Source organism: Hippocampus comes, unplaced genomic scaffold (assembly GCF_001891065.2).
Source record: "Hippocampus comes isolate QL1 unplaced genomic scaffold, H_comes_QL1_v1.1 scaffold57, whole genome shotgun sequence".
Taxonomy (NCBI): domain Eukaryota; kingdom Metazoa; phylum Chordata; class Actinopteri; order Syngnathiformes; family Syngnathidae; genus Hippocampus; species Hippocampus comes.
In genome coordinates, this window is record NW_017805039.1 from 1,134,796 (window position 1) to 1,150,908 (window position 16,113).

Consider the following 16,113-nt stretch of genomic DNA (forward strand, 5'->3'; position numbering starts at 1 on the left):
AAGCGAACAATTGCTGGGTCTTTGTCCTCTCCCTCATGTCTGTGCTATTTTATCAGGACAGCAACGCAGAAAAAAAAGACGAAAATTGTGGCTTGTGCAAGCAGTTTACAAGGTGCCTTTGGCAGCATTGATTATGCTCTCACCTCCCTCTCCAGTCTAATTATTTGCTGTTTCTCTCATTACCCCTCAACCAGTTGAGGCAGAGGGTCGCTCTGTACGCAGTCTTGTTTTTGCTCCAGGTTTCTTGGGCTCTTAAAAGCTTCATATGCTCGAGGATGGGCCTTGGAGAGATCATGCAGTGTTTCATTCATCAGGCTTTGCATGATAACAGCTGATTGCCTTTTGAGTGCGAATTCCCCATAAATGACTCAACTTTATTTTTTATAAGCAAATTTGATGGAAAATGTAGACGATTTTCTATTCAGAGGTGATGTCGAGGCAGTGGATCTCATGAATGTTCTTCAAAACAAATTATCTCCCGAGTCCCCACTAAGTTCCCCACACACACACACACACACGCACACACACACACACACACACACACACACACACACACACACACACACACACACACACACACACACACACATACGTTTTGTCATTTAAAAACATCCCGATTTAATACTTAATGATTAATACTTAAATCATTGACATTATTAAGAAATATTGATGGAATTGTTTGGTAAACAAAAAAAAGCATGACAGAATATATTTTCTGATTTAGTTTCAAAGTAGGCATCATCTGCCCAAATAACAGCTTTAAAGCTTTACAGCTTTACACATCTTGGGATTTTTTTCAGCCAGTTTTATGATGTGGATGATGCTTTATGACCTGGAATAACTTTCAGTTCACACCTGTGCATTGTCAAGAGTTAATACCTTGAATTCCATTTGAATTTGAAGGTATTTTCCAACTTTTCATCGGTGGTCCTTACCAATCGCTGCAAAGGAGAATTATTCTGCATTATTAATGTAGAGCCCTCATTTTAAATATCGCAAAATCAATGTCACAGTATTCAACAACCTGACCGCATATCCATATCGTTTTTTCCCCCCCAATATCGTGCAGCCCAAATTGTGTAGACTTTTTACATCCACGTTATCGGCGAATGAGTCCTTGGTCTGTTGAGTATCTCTCGAGAACCCCGAAGTGAGTCCATCCATCTTTTGCGATTGCAACAGCAGGTGCCTTGGACAAGTTGAGGTCAGCAGCAGCTTTTTGAACCTCTTCAAAGGTAAAAGCGCTGGTATGCTCGTACATAATAAAGCGCAGACACGACTCCTGCTGTGTTATGTGTTTTCAACAAGTCATTATAGTTGGAGGTCACCCTCTGACCTAGTACGATACCGCGGCTGAAGTGTTCTCAAACATGAAACGACAAAAGCTCTGGCTTCTTGTTGTCAGTGTTTAAACCGTATGTTGCAAATGTTTCTATTCTACTCCTTTGTGTTCTGTGTCGCAGTCTGTGGTAACTACAATGTTTTATGTTAGTGGACAGTGAAATCAGGTTGTGTTAGCCTGTAGTTTCTATGTTGTCTGATATTGCGCTCAACTTCCCTGGCCTATTGGTTCTTCGTTTGACTAAGTAACTTCAAAATGATCAGTGCATATTTTTGCTCTTGTACTGGACAGTAACGACAATTTGCTACATCTGCCAGAGCTCACGCCTGCCATCAGCTGTACAATAAGCAGCTTCCTCTTTTCCTCATTCCTCCCTGTCCCTTTGACCTCTTCTCTCCTTCTTTGTTCTATCTTTATCGACACGAGCTCTGATTATATGTCTGTCCCTGCGGTTTTTTTCAACATTTTTGGTTTCCTGGAGCCATTTTGCTCTTTCCTCTTGGTGTGACAGCACGTAGTATCTCGCCGATACACAAACGTGTGATAAGCAGCAAAGATTAGTCCTCTTACTACGGCCCAACTTGAACTCCACTCGACCTTGACTATAATCAGAACTGAAGCGTGGAAAATCACTCGTGTTTTTGTTGCTGTATCTTTTCATGTTGTTTATACTTTTATTTCTGGTCTTTGTCCTTGTTACTTCAGCAGTGACATGCCTACTTTTCCTATTTATAGTCCTGTCGTTGCAAACGCATCACTTATAGTTTTTGCTTTGCTTAGCTCCTCTCAGGGTCAGGCCCTCTAATTATAGTACTCCAGTTGCGTTGATTTACTAGAGAGCACGTCCAGAATATGTATCATACTGAGAGATCATCTTGAATTACACCCTCTTTACCAGATGTTTGCATTTCTCTCCTTCTCTGGTGACATGTTTGACAAACCTCTGATTTGTGCCAATAATATAGCAACAATATTGCGACTGCTGGATAAAACTACAGATGTTTAAATACAGCTTTGAATTTCTTCTGACACAGTGATATAAGTTAACCGCTGTTAAATTAAAGACATAAACACAATAGAAGGCTCACGTAAATAGGAATCAGTATTTATAAAAGTAGCGAGGACTAATAATTGACCCTTGAGGGCCTCCTACTGTAAATTCAGCTCTTACTAGGGAAGGTTTTGAAGTGGAACGTAAGAAAATATGTCGCAGCCTCATTGTTAGCTGCTTCACACTCTAGATTTGACATGTAATATGGACTCTACGTATCATTTGGACAAGTCAACAAATATTTGAGTAAACATATGCTCAACTATATTGTACCTAACGGAGGAGGGCCACCTGGTTCCTGTGCTTTTCACAGAGCTTTACTTTTAGGGCGAGCCTCGCTACTTAGTTAAACAAAAGGGCCCCCACGTTGGTCCTCTATATAAACACACTTTCCTGAGAAAACACGGACACGGTTACACTTTAACCTGCGCAGGAGGCCACCGTTACATCCTACGGACAGTTAAGGTCAGGCCGGGCTTTACTTCAGACCTGCAGTGAGAATCATGCGCTGCACGTGAAACCACGCTGGTATGCGTAACAATGGCGCCTTTGACACTCATACCCCCACTCCCCAGTCCACAGTACAGTCAGAGCACTGTTTCTCCAGGGCTTGGGTGTCACTCCCCATCTCTGTTGTGCTCCCCAAGAGCTGACCATCTGGCTTCTCGGCTCTGAAAAAGCAGCGGCACAGAGGCGCGAGTCAAATGTCTGCCAAAATCAGTTCTGCAAAACTAACCTGACAACCTTTTGTGCAGGTTAGATTCATTCCCCTTTCCTCCGATATATTTTCACACAGACAACCTGGTCCTGCTGTTTTGGCGTTGCTCTTGACAAACCTTGACTTCTCAGCAAAGCGCTGAAACACGCGTGCACCGGAAAATTATGAAAGATGCCAACGATAGCATATTAAATTGGACACAACCGATAGGGTCTTTATCTCCTCGGTGGATGAACGTCAGTGACTGAGCTGCTATCTGCCTGAGTAGCTATGCAGTTCCGCCACCTCCCCCAGGCTCAGCAGCAGTCGTGTAAACAGACAGCGCTCCAGAGGAATGCTGGACTCTGTGACCTCACTCCCCGAGTGCTCTTATGGTGCACTGAGTTCAGGCGAAACAGCCCGCCCCATGCAGCTTCTCGCTGAAGTTCCACCCCACCCTGCCCCAGCTTGAGGCCCCTAAGGGTGGAAGAAGAAAAAAAAAAATCACCTCTTTCACCCAACGCTGGCAACTTCACATACACACACATATATACTGTACAGTACTTAAACACGTCCACACAGACAACTGCTTAAAGCGGCACCTTTCTTTACCCGCCAAGCTGTCAGAGCAGTGACTTAGTTTCGACAGTGTCTACATGCGCACTCTTTCGATTTAACGGAGTTCGTCATTTGTCATATCAAATTTCTCTCTGGTGCATCTCATCTTTCAAGGGAGAGAATAATAGGACTACTGTATTGCAATACATTCACATGTAAGTCAAAGGATTTTCCTGATCATTTCATCTCTTTAGATTCACCCTGAATGGAAAATGTCACATTTTCTAACAAAACAAAAGGTGAGAACTTTATGATTTATGCTTTGTGTGAATTGACAGTCTCAATGCTGAACGTTCAACGTTGCCTCGTTCAGTCTTTTCATCAGCTTTGCAAGAAGCCCAGTTGCTGTATTATTCGCCGGTGATGGTCTGCACTTGAATGTGATTCATGGGAAAGTATTTTGCAAACTCCTGAACAGTACCTTTCAGTAATTTCCTACATTTGATATTTTGTGGTTGGACAATTGAGTTTTCCAAAAAACGTGACAAAGTACAGTACATCAGCGGAAATCTTTTTCTTTTTTTTTCCCAGGGACTTGTCTTTTTTAAAAAATTTTTTTTATTCAAGGTTGTTTTGAGTTGTTTTTTTTTAAGTTGTGATTTTTGTCTTAACATCTAAGTGGATTATCTGCTTTAAAATATTTTATTGGATGGGTTTTATATACAGTAGCCTTCATATATATTGTATATTTTTTTTACAAACTTAGTACTTTTCAGTGTTTGGAAAAAAAACAGACACTGCCCTCTGCTGGAGTTTAGATGGAGCAAACATCAGGTCAAAATAGATGAATGCAGCGCACGTTGGGGTTTGTGAGACCCTACGGACTCATTCCAGTGTAACTACAAGGCACTAAGACACAGTATGAAAAAAAAGGGGGTGGGGGGGGGGAGAAACCAGCATTATAGAGTGATCTGACACAACGAAATCTTGCTGACGCATCTTGTGCAAGAATGAATTAGAGGCTCTTTTCAAACATTGCGCCCAATTTCCCTCTGTGATGACATGATACCGAGCGGATATCATCTGCGGTGATTTCACCGTAATTCAGACCTAGGTAGTGATCATCATCGCTTTTCTGCACCTCATCAAACCAACCTTAGGGGGCCTTAAGCATGTCTGCATTGCTCTTGTGAACACTTGCACACACTTGCAAATACACAGACAACAATCACAGCTAGTTGTTGTCTGAGGAAATGAGGAGCTGTCTGGTGCCATAGCAACCGTTTCAGACATCCCACCCTTCCAGAGCAAGGACGATTAAAAAAAAAAAAAAAAGCGTCAATCACAAATCAATGAGTCCAAATTTTAATCCAAGAAGCAGAGAACGGACTAAGCCCATCAGTGTGCCCATGTATCATTCTATCTATTATCGTATCTATCTGTCTGTGTATCTGGCCGAATGCCTGATCGTTTATCACATCTAAGTTGAATGAGGAATTGAAAGTGTTTTGAGTGTCGCGGTAAAGGAAATAAGAGAATTTGAACAAGAGCATTGGTCAGAGGTCCGACCGATGTTTCAAGGGTGAATCATAATTAGTCGATAAGAAAACTCGAGGGCATGCCAGAAAGCACTGCAGCCGTCTGCAGCAGCCTGCCTTTCGGCACCGTGACTCCTGGCTGAACTGCAATCTCCGATGTAATACTGTAATACGGGGGCCATATAGCGCGTTACGTAACACTCGCAGGCAAATGTTGACCTCAATCTGCGAAACAGACACTGATTAAAAATCTCCATATCGGTGCGGGGGAAGGCATACATTCCGAGCGTTAATGGTCTTTTGCGATTGTTTGATAATATTGCCATGCAATATATTTCTCAGTTTACAAGATAGTTATCTTGTGATTTTTCTCTTCTGCCTAGATGGCTGTCTGAACCTCTGTAGTGGATCAACAGCAGCCGTTCATACTGGTAAGTTCAGACCAGGCATCATTTCTTGGCTTGTCCTGTAGGTGGAAATCATCCCAACAAGTATCAACAGAGTCCTTTGGAAAAGGGCTTCGCTCTGATTTATTTTACCACCCCCCCCCCCCCCACTGTCATCTAACGTTTGTCCAGTTTGGTGCTTTGCTTCTCTGCATCAAACACAAGCCTGTCGTTGATTTGTTTTGTCTGTGTAGCGTTTGTGTTATTTTTATCCAGAGCGTATGACAGGAGATCACTTGAAGTGGCTCACAGCGTTGACCCGACCCACATATTTTTATCACGGTGTCATTGTGAGGTCTATGTGTGATGCCGGGAAGCTTTGCTAATACTGCTGAGCTTTGCAATGAGCTCTGAAGTATGCAAGCCCGGAACGAGTGACTATCTAGCCCGTGAGTGCTGAATTAAGAGTTTTGGACTTATATGAAGCACTGATTTTGCCTTTGACTTGAAAAACTGTCAGGTAAACATACAGTATTTTTAGTCCTACCACAGAAGTAATCTTGGTAACATCAGAACATGAGATTCACTTAAAATTAACCGCATTTTAGAAAACTCAATCCCTACTTTTATCGCATATTGTCTGTTATCCCCATTTGACCTAGTTTAGCGGTGTAGCTTCTACTCTGCACACTCTAAGCACAGGTGGCTGGACTCTCCCAGCCATCCTTTCTCTGGCCCCCTCTGTGAGTGAAAATACAGCACGGGGATTAAAAAGCTAATAAATTTGCTCCACTGTCCTCAAACTGAGGATACGATAACTTGAGGGTGGCGAGGGGAGGGGAGGGGGGCGAGCGCCTCTCTCCTCCCCCTCCTTCTCGTTCTCGGCTTTAGGCAAGCGGCTCCACCTGATGCACTCATCTGCATGCCTGCTCATCTCCACCAAAAACCGGTAGATGCGGGGTGGAGTGAACGAGGAGCACCAGCCAATAATACTTTCTTTCCTGCCAGCACTGAAGCGACTTGATTCACATATTCAGCCAATCACACCGCACTGCAGCAAAGACAGCAGCACAGTTGTAAAAAAGAAAAAAAAAAAGCAGAGTTGAAAATGAGCGGCTTACAGTAAGAATTTGTCCAGTGAGATCATTATTCTCTACTCTAACGCTTTTGCGCACGTCGCAGCAGCTTGTATGTACGAAAACGACGAAGCTACCGTAGTGTAGTTCCAAAACTCAAGGGACTGTAATAAACAGTGCTAAAACAGGAAATCCTCAGCCACAAAACCTCATCAAGGAAGGAATTTGTAACTCCTTCATTAGGCACTAAACAACTCTGCATTTCTGGCTCACACCGTGAAGAGCAATACGTGCATTTCGGAAATTTCATTTGGAAACGGGAGGGGTTTTCTGCTGTAATGCAGTGGTGCGACCGTACCTCCCTCACATATCAGTTGATGTCATGTCGTTTTACAGACAAAAGAGAGCCTGCACTCTGAGCTTTTACAGTTATTTGCATACAGTGTGTAGCTTTAAATGTGTTATTCATAAGGCCTTCAGACAAATACTTTTTTTTTTCACCGCTTCACTGATTAAATATTCACACAGTAATCCTTAAAAAAATATTTTTGGCCTCTAAATGGAGGAAAATAGGAATGGAGACTGGTAGATGATGCACTGAAGTGCTATCTTAATGAGACCGTGAACCTTGAAGAGAGTTAAATATTGTTTATACTTGTGCATAAATGAAATATGCAACCCAGAGTTTAATACTGTTGAGGTGGTTGAAAGATGAGTGTCACTTCTTCTCACCAGTTCTTCTCAATCCAAACTCTCACTTTGAGAACTGACAGCAGCTGTAAATTCAAGATCACGTCCGTCCTCCTGTTAGATATAACGCTTATTCATAAATACCAATAACCAGTACTTAACCTTTATTGACCTATGAATAATGGTTCCACTTACTGTCCAATGTGGGTGCCACCATTCTTCTTTGAGTTTAACTTGCGGTCATTGAGCAATTATTGCCCCAAGAAGGGCAAGTTGAGAAAGTTAATTGGCACTTGTTTGTTGCTCTGCACTCATTCGGGGTTTCATTCTTTCATTCTAATTAGTGGCATCTCATGGATACAGATCATTGGCTGGCCTAATCCGTCTCCATAGCAGACAACAGTAACAGTCTGCTCATGTTTGTGTACTATTTGGTATTTTCCAAACTGGAGTAATTCGTCAGTTGTTTACGAAAATGTCTCGGTGACGCAACTTCTCGAGAGTGAGGTCCAAAGTAGCTTGCAGAGATTTAAATTAATGACCACAGACTAGATGCTACAAAGGCCCAGTGTCTATTACGTCACCCACAGGTTTCTGAAGGGAGACTTTCCAACCTTGCTGTGTTTTTTTTCCCTCCAATCCAAGAAGAGAATGCAGCCTACTACTACATTACTCTAATCACAATTCTTGACAGAGAAAAGCTATAGAGCAGCGGTCACCAACTCCGGTCAGGTTTTAAATGTTTCCCTTCTCCAACATACCTGATTCAAATGATCAGCTCATCAGCAAGCTCTGCAGAAGCCTGATAATGATCCTGATCTAAGACATGCGGGATAGGGGCCCTCGAGGACCGCAATTGGTGACCACAACTTATAGTGCATGTCTGTAAACAAATGATGGAGTTTTTGTTTGTTTGTTTGTTTATTTGTTTGTTTTGGTTCAAATTTGTGTAATCAAAATAGGGAGAAAAGTTAATATTCAGGATCATCAGTCATAGGTATGGGTAGCTACAGGTGGTGTGTATGACTGTGTGCTTCCCTACTTTAGAGAAATCAAAGCCTCAAGTGTTCAGAGGTCTGTACGATTTGCCCTCACATGCTTCGTTGTTGCGAAACATTTCTTGACAGTTGTGCCTACGTTGCACAGCGATCTTTTGTGGACCGTGAAATGCCTTCATGAAGTTTCACACAGGATCCATCCATCCATTTTCTATTCCGCACAAAGGTTGCGGAGCCTATCTCATCCTGTCTTCGGCAATAGGCGGGGTACACCGTGAGCTGGTTGCCAGCCAATCGCAGGACACACATAGATGGAAAAAAAAATCAGCCACAATCACACAAAGGGACAATTTTAGAGTGCTCCATGAACCTGCCATGCATGTTTTTTGAAATGTGGGAGGAAGCAGGGGTACCCGGAGAAAACCCACGCAGGCACGGGGAGAACATGCAAACTCCACACAGGAAGGCTGGAGTCAGAATCGAACACTGCATCTCTGCACTGTGAGGCATACGTGCTCGCCAGTCAACCACCGCACCGCCTGTTTCACATATGATTTACTGTATTAGATATTTATTGAGGTTATCCATCTTCTTTCAGCTGTAAAGCTGAAAAAAACCTTAAGACCTTGTTGTTATCACCTCACTCACTCTACATTCCATAGAGGCTCTACTCTTATTGGGACCGCTACGCACTGGAGATGAGGCATGGTCTGGGGGAGATTGGGCCATTGCTATTGGAGCAAATAGTCTTTAATTAGAGGGAGAACTTGGCATGGACTGATGGAGGAGAAAGGATCTCAGGATGTGTGTCCAGGGTGAGAGGGTTCACACACAAAACGCTGGCTTTTCATCACTGCATGACTCACTCTCAGTTAGCGTGTGTGTGTGTGTGTGTGTGTGTGTGTGTGTGTGTGTGTGTGTGTGTGTGTGTGTGTGTGTGTGTGTGTGTGTGTTTCTTACCTCACTGCCCAGGCATTCCAGTAGAGAAAGTGGTGTGAAGTGAAAGAGCGGCTCTAACAGTGTGGGTATTCATGGATCTGGCCCCTGTGAGCTGGTCTGGGCTCCAGTGTTCACAGACAAAGCCTCTCCTGCAGGACCCAGACACACTCACACAGAAAGGGGAGCAACAGGAGAGGGACGTTGGAGAGGGGGAGACTAAGGTAACAAGGGGTGGGCTGGGCGCTGGAGAGTAGGAGGGTGGGCAACAGGACAGTGTCCTTGTGGCAATTCTCATCCCCTGAAAAAGTGAAGGTGTGATTGGATGTATTTCAAATCTGGATGAGCTCGAAGCTCTGGTTTTAAAGAATCAGAAATAACAGCTATCATCTATTTTGTCATCCCCCGCCCTCCCCCGCCCAAAAACAAGAAACCACTTCTCATCTTTACCGTCTATTTTGTCGTCTTGGTAGACACTCGCAAAGCCACTGCCATCCACCAACTACAAACATGCATTTCTCCTCCTGGGTAACAAGCTCCTCCCACTCTGCTGGGATCAACCAATCGGCTTTCTTTCTTCCAGCGCTTCCCCCACCCTCCCTGGCATTACTGCTTTAGCGCTTTGGATTCCATGAAAATTCTTGAAAAAACTTGGCCATCCTGTCTTTGCTCCCCCTGCCTGGCCCCTTCCCTCGATTGGGTAGCCTGGTTCGCTGTGTCCTTAAACAACCCATGCACATGTACAGGAAAGGGGCCCAAAGATGGGGAGTCACATCTCTGGCCTTTCCAGACTTGCTTTTGAAAATGTCTTGATTGCATTTCGTAGGTCATTGAAGGTTAGGGAAGCATCATTTCATACAAAATATTACAACTGCTTATGTGTGCAGACGTCAGCTTACAGGATAGCAACAACATATATGATGTGAATAGCCGTTGAACATAATGTGAGGAAAGAGCTTACGATTAAATGAGGATGCGGTCTGTCTTATTTCTTGACATGAATACACCATGTAAATGTTGATCCACCTTGTAAAATGACATCTACTCTTCCAGTGAAGCACACAAGCACGTTTTTTTTTTGTTTTTTGTTTTTTTTGTCATTTGCAGCCATGGAAAAAAAATATGAGCTCACTTTTTTTTTTTTCTTTCGGTTTCATGTTCATTTTAAATGCGCAGCACAACTTAAGGGGCATTTCTTTGGCCAACATATTAATGACAACAAAAACCGTTGAATTTATGGGCGGACTGAGACATTTTCCAAAGGTTTTTTTTTTTTTTTTTTAATATAATCTTTGTCTTGTGTGTGTGTGTGTGTGTGTGTGTGTGTGTGTGTGTGTGTGTGTGTGTGTGTGTGTGTGCCCCCTCTCCAGAAACATTCCCAATGAAGTGTTCTCTGAAGACTAAAATTCATCCTGGTCATGCTAATGGAGGTGCAATGAATTTGTGTTTTGCACAAGCAGCGTATGTCATACTTCATTACTGATATGACACATGGCCACTGTCCATATTCCGTGCACATCAAATTCCTCATCCTTCGATGGGCCGGTAAACCAATTATAACAAGCCAACGCCTTTCTTCAAGTTGATGTCTTCCAAAGCTTTCTGAGCTCCCCTATGCTGTCTTTCTCATTGAAATATGAAGAAATGGAGATGATATTGAGAGCCCCGTAGACATTCTTGTCATATGGCTTTACGGTCTCTTTGACTCCTGATCCTCCAAAATCCCCTGTGAACTGGAGGCCACGACCCCAGCATCTGTCAGCTGTGGCAGGAGTAGGCAGCTACTGTCCCGCTGTGAGTCACCTAGACAGATGCTCTGTAAGAGTAGTGAAGCTGCCCTGCACTTACTGCCTCAGTCTCCATGGGCGACATGACTCATTAGACATTGATCCAGTCATCTGAGTGAGACTTTGGCTCCAAGTTGCAGAAGATTATTTGTAGCGGACGGTGGAGACATTATTGAAGACCGTATAAGGATTCCGTTTGGTTTAAAACTGCTATGAAATGTGTCTCAGTATTTTTTTTATGGAAATATGACTCCCAACCAGAACGTAGAAATCGCATGGTATTTGCTCACTGTATCCTTATAAGGAATGCCATGTCTTTTTTAAATGTGTTTATTTATTTTGGGGGGAGGGGTGAGAGCTAACAGATGTTTGGTCATTTGTATTCAAGTCTACCTTCATAAGGTACTGGGAAATCACCACAGTAGCTTGTGTGAACGTTGCCACAGATGACATGGATCTGAAACAGGAACGGGCAGTCCCAGTTTTGACAATGGGGAGGTGTTCTTAAAATCTTTTTTATTTATTTATTTATTTATTTATTTAATTTTTTCCATGAAGGCAACAGCTCACACCTCACATCCTTGTTGAGTCTTTCACTAACCCGTTTATTTTTTTCTTTAGACAAAAAGTGTTTTAGTCTGACATCAAAAGATGAAAGTAGGGATGAAGATTTCAGTTTTTCTTTCGAGGTATTTGCAACTGGATGTCAAACACCAAAGCACCATTTCAAAGACGGAAAGGTTCGTCAGGTAGTTTGCGTCTTCGGGTGTAGCCTCTGTACTTTTATCAGAAAGTCTTTTTTTGGGCCCTCCTGCCCACTGGATGCTGTTTCTGATATCACTAAGAGTAATTTGAGGGATGACATTTCTTTACAGCTCTCGCAATCTTTCTGTCGTCAAGTGTTGTTGTCTTTGGCCGACCCCTTTCATGTCTGTACGTTTGTTTTTTCCTTTTTTCAGGACATTCCAAATCATATTGTCTATCTGTAAAGTTTGTGCAATAATTCTGATTGGTTTTCCATCTCTTCTCTGCTTCATGGTTGCTTGTTTTTCAACCTTAGGCAGCTTTTTGGTTTTAATATTGGTTACACCCCGAGCAACTATCGACTTCATAAACAAACAAAACAAAAATCGGATGAATGCTTTTGATGAATCCATGTAATTGGATCACATCTGGGCAACAAAACACCTTGTCAGTCACATGCTCCAAAACTGGAAATATGGTGGATTCAAACAAAAGGTGCTGTCTTTCTAAATTGTGTATCGGATCCAGATGTAAATGGCTTCAAATACACGTTGCAAAGTTGATCTCTTGTCTCCTATTCAATTTGTGATGTTGAACCCAGTCTAAGTAAGTTTTGTGTTTTGATTTGGATTGAATTGATTTATACACATTAAGATGATGTATTCGTTGTTTAAAACATACCTGTTGTTCCTTAAATTATGAGATTTGGTATTAGTGGCTGGTGTTGGAGCAACAGTTGAAATTTTGGACTGACTGGGGTCCAAACTAACACAATTCGTGTTCCAAACAAAGCTTTTTCAACACTTGGTATGTCAGTCGGGGTGTTGTGTTTAGCCATACATGAGTGTAAGCTGAGCTTTTTGTATGTTTGTGAAGCGGTTTTGCTTCTTCCCTTCCTGTGTGTCGAAATCCCCCGTGCTGCAGACAGTCTGGGATGCAGAGATGGTGGATGGGGTGGGGTGGTGGGGGTGAGGCAGCGGACATGGCGGCAGGCCAGAATCAATTGGCAGTGTAATGAGATGGCCTGATGCCAGGTAACCATGGAGCTACCCTCTTTGCCTGTCTACCATCGCAGAGTTCAAAATTAAGTGAATGAATGAGAAAAGGGGGATGGGGGGGTAGGAGGGATGGCAGGGAAATAAGGGGTGGAAATGGCAGGAGTGGAGGGTGAAAGAAATTGTAAATGCGGTGGGTGGCTGATAAGACTTGAGCAATTTCTAAGCACTGTTGAACATTCCTCTTTTTTTTTTTTTTTTTTTACATTAATCGCTATTACAGGGAAGAAACCACAAAGTCGTGAGGAGATAGATGGGAGCCAATCCTTAGTTTGACGACCCAGAAAAAAAATGTTTTTGGTTTATCGGTATGTTGCGTCTGCACTTCGCAGAGTCTAGTAGAGAAACGTTGGCGCAAGTAGCATTTCAAGATTACTTTGTGTTTACCGTGTGTTGACATGCTTCCTCTGCCTAATGGGCTTCGTCAGTTTAATTTCCTGTGTATATGATTGCGTGTTCATATTGATCATTATTTGGCTGCGTTCTCAAACTGAATTATCTGAGCCGGAAATCTAAAAGTAGTTTGGACAGTTCCAGCTTTTTCTTCCTGCCACATTCCCCCAGCGATGTCATTGTGCTGGTTCTTCTCTCAATTCCCTCTCAAGGCATCTTAAAGAGGCAACGATGTGCCACCCATTATGGGTGATTTAACTTTTGACTTTGTTTAGTTGGCTAGTGATGTAATGGGTATCATGGCCCAAGTTCCGGTCAAAACAGATGAATACTTCCTGTAAACAGATTAATCACTTCCTGAATATCTTCAAATTTTCTTTCAAAAAGATAGAAAGAGAAAGAAATTGCACTCTAAGATCATTTACACTTCACCCGACTGTAACGTTGCAATAGAGGCGAGCTAACATTAAAAACAGCATGTTTAAAATGCATCATACAGGAAACCTGAATATACTTTTACTCTTTTGGGTATTAAAAGCTTCTTCAAAGTTTCTTCCACCTTGACATTTGGGTACACAGAACAGAACGTTTTTGCCTACACTGTCAAGTAATATTCCCAAAGCCAAATTCTGGAGTTTTATAGACAAGTCCTCTCACAGTAAGAGTTTATGGTCCACTTGTTTCTGGAGTGCAAGAACATTTAACAAGGATATCCTGCTGGGTGTTAATAGGTAAAGATAGAGCGTTAGAAAGTGATTACACACTTTGGGTTGTAAAGTAGACTTAAAGAGTTGGGAGCGAGTGTATCGTGTGAGATTTTCTCGGTGCCTTGTACGCAGGGGGGAGTGGTGGGGGGGTATTTTTGACGGAATAAATCTGCTAAGAAATCAGCCGCACTCTGGAAAGAATGTACTTTGTTGAAAACAATGAAAGAAGTGGCTGCTTATTATATTTCATTTAGTTACAGATAAATACCGATGGCAAAAATGCCACTTTGATGCAGTCGTCTCCATTAGCACATAAAAAAAAAACAAAGAACAGGAGGAATATAAATAAGGGATTTTTATTTAATCCTCACTAACCGCGTTCATTCACTAAGCAGAAAGTCACAGAGGAATGAGCTTTGAGCCATCAGAAACTGTCCAGTAATGCCTGAAAGGCGGCTGAATCGCATTCCGCGCATGCACACGCTGACCAGACCCATCAGAAAAAAAGCTACAGGAATTCATGAATTTTATTTCTGTTCTTAAATTGATCGGAGCATCACTGAACCGGGGCAGGTTGAATTGGTATTTCTTATACATTTGATATTAGAAGCTTGGACTGTAAACACCTTTTTCTAATTTGCATTAACTCGATGGACCGAGCGTATGAGGTATTGGTCGCGTTGCCAGCAGTGATCACTCTCTGTCGAAAAGGTCCAGACTTGTAGAGACAAGACAGTGGACCAAGATGTCTGTGGTTTGGATTAATGGGAGGACTGGAGAAAGGCTGCCGCAGTTGTGCGTGAGCAGAATATTTGAAAGGGGAAGTGAGAGGAGGGAACAGAATGGGACAAGCAACTGCAAAAGATGGGTGAGATGAAAGCACAGAAAGATATTCAAGTTGAAATAAACATCACGAACCAAAGATATGTGATTGAGAACGTGCAGTAATCAATTACTACTCACGCACTGGTACTTTATCCAGCTCAATGCAGGCTTTATGCAATCCCTCTGTTGCACTAGATATTAGAATATTATTTTCCCACTGGCCTCCCACACAGTCTGTTCAAACAGAGTTTTCTGTCAAGTTCACTGAAAGCATCCCCAAAACTGGTATGGGTCTCATTTTTGTAGACAGACGCTTGGGTGCTCGGCTGAAAAACTGCCGCATCTTCATTTTTGTGCCACTGCAAGTCTAGTTTTTCATGTCTGGGAATTTGCCAGACCCGGCTGCGCTTTTTCAGGGCATTCTGGCGTTTTTGATGACGCGCCCTCAGTGCACCTGACAATTTGGTGACAGAAAGTAGACTCAAATTTAGACCAATTAAAAGCAGGACTAAGCTGCGGTGCAGGTCGCGTAATGCAATTTATTTATTTTTTTTGTGGATTTGATCTTGATGCGGGCAGACAGATCCTGAGCTCCATGGACTTGTGCGGTCATCGAATTTCATTCAGAAATATGACAACAGCCAGGGACAATGCCATTGAATCATTGTAGAAATCAATTAATTGAATTAATGATTATTTTAAAAAGCACTCCCCTGGTCAATTGAAGGTAGTCATTGGAAAATATTGCTTCCAGTATACTCTAAGTGCAACATGCTTTGCCATTCAAAACTCTTAAGCGCCTGTAGAGGGTCATAAACAATTACAGGATGCCTGCATTGCCCCGTGGCATAAATGTGGTCATTTATGACCACACATTTCTAGCTTTCCAATGAAGTTTGGCACTTCACCATTGCAAACTCAATGTCAACTCATTTGAAGGGAACAAAAAAGAGCTTTTTCTAAAACCTTGGACAAGGCTGACATTTTCCAAAACTCGTAGCTTCCTCTTTTTATGCCTTCACAATGTGCGCTGTTTTGTCGTTACATCATCAGATGGTGACAGAAAATCTATACATGTTCGGTACAGTTCAAGTGTTCAAGGAACGCCGAAGACCCTATCCAATTGACTTCCAGTCTGCACTTAATTCCCTCTTTCCTTCAGTTGCCCTTGTGGACTTTTCTCAGGCTTATTGCCTAAAATGGCACCACCTGTTCTATTGGCATGTGCTTGACAGCCTCCGCTTGCGTTTTCATGTGGATTGAGATTTTTTTTTTTCCAAAACCCTACAACCTGCTTGACGTAGCTTGAGATCACCGCTTATCACCGATG

At 42.6% G+C, this 16,113-nt stretch overlaps 1 long non-coding RNA gene across 1 annotated transcript in view; it reads left to right on the forward strand.

Moving 5' to 3' along the window:
* Positions 1 to 16,113, forward strand: part of LOC109512482 (uncharacterized) — a 35,019-nt gene that overhangs the window by 3,126 nt on the left and 15,780 nt on the right. Inside the window, exon 2 of the long non-coding RNA XR_002167530.1 lies at positions 5,570 to 5,617. This is a non-coding gene — a long non-coding RNA (uncharacterized LOC109512482). The remainder of the gene's footprint in view (positions 1 to 5,569; positions 5,618 to 16,113) is intronic.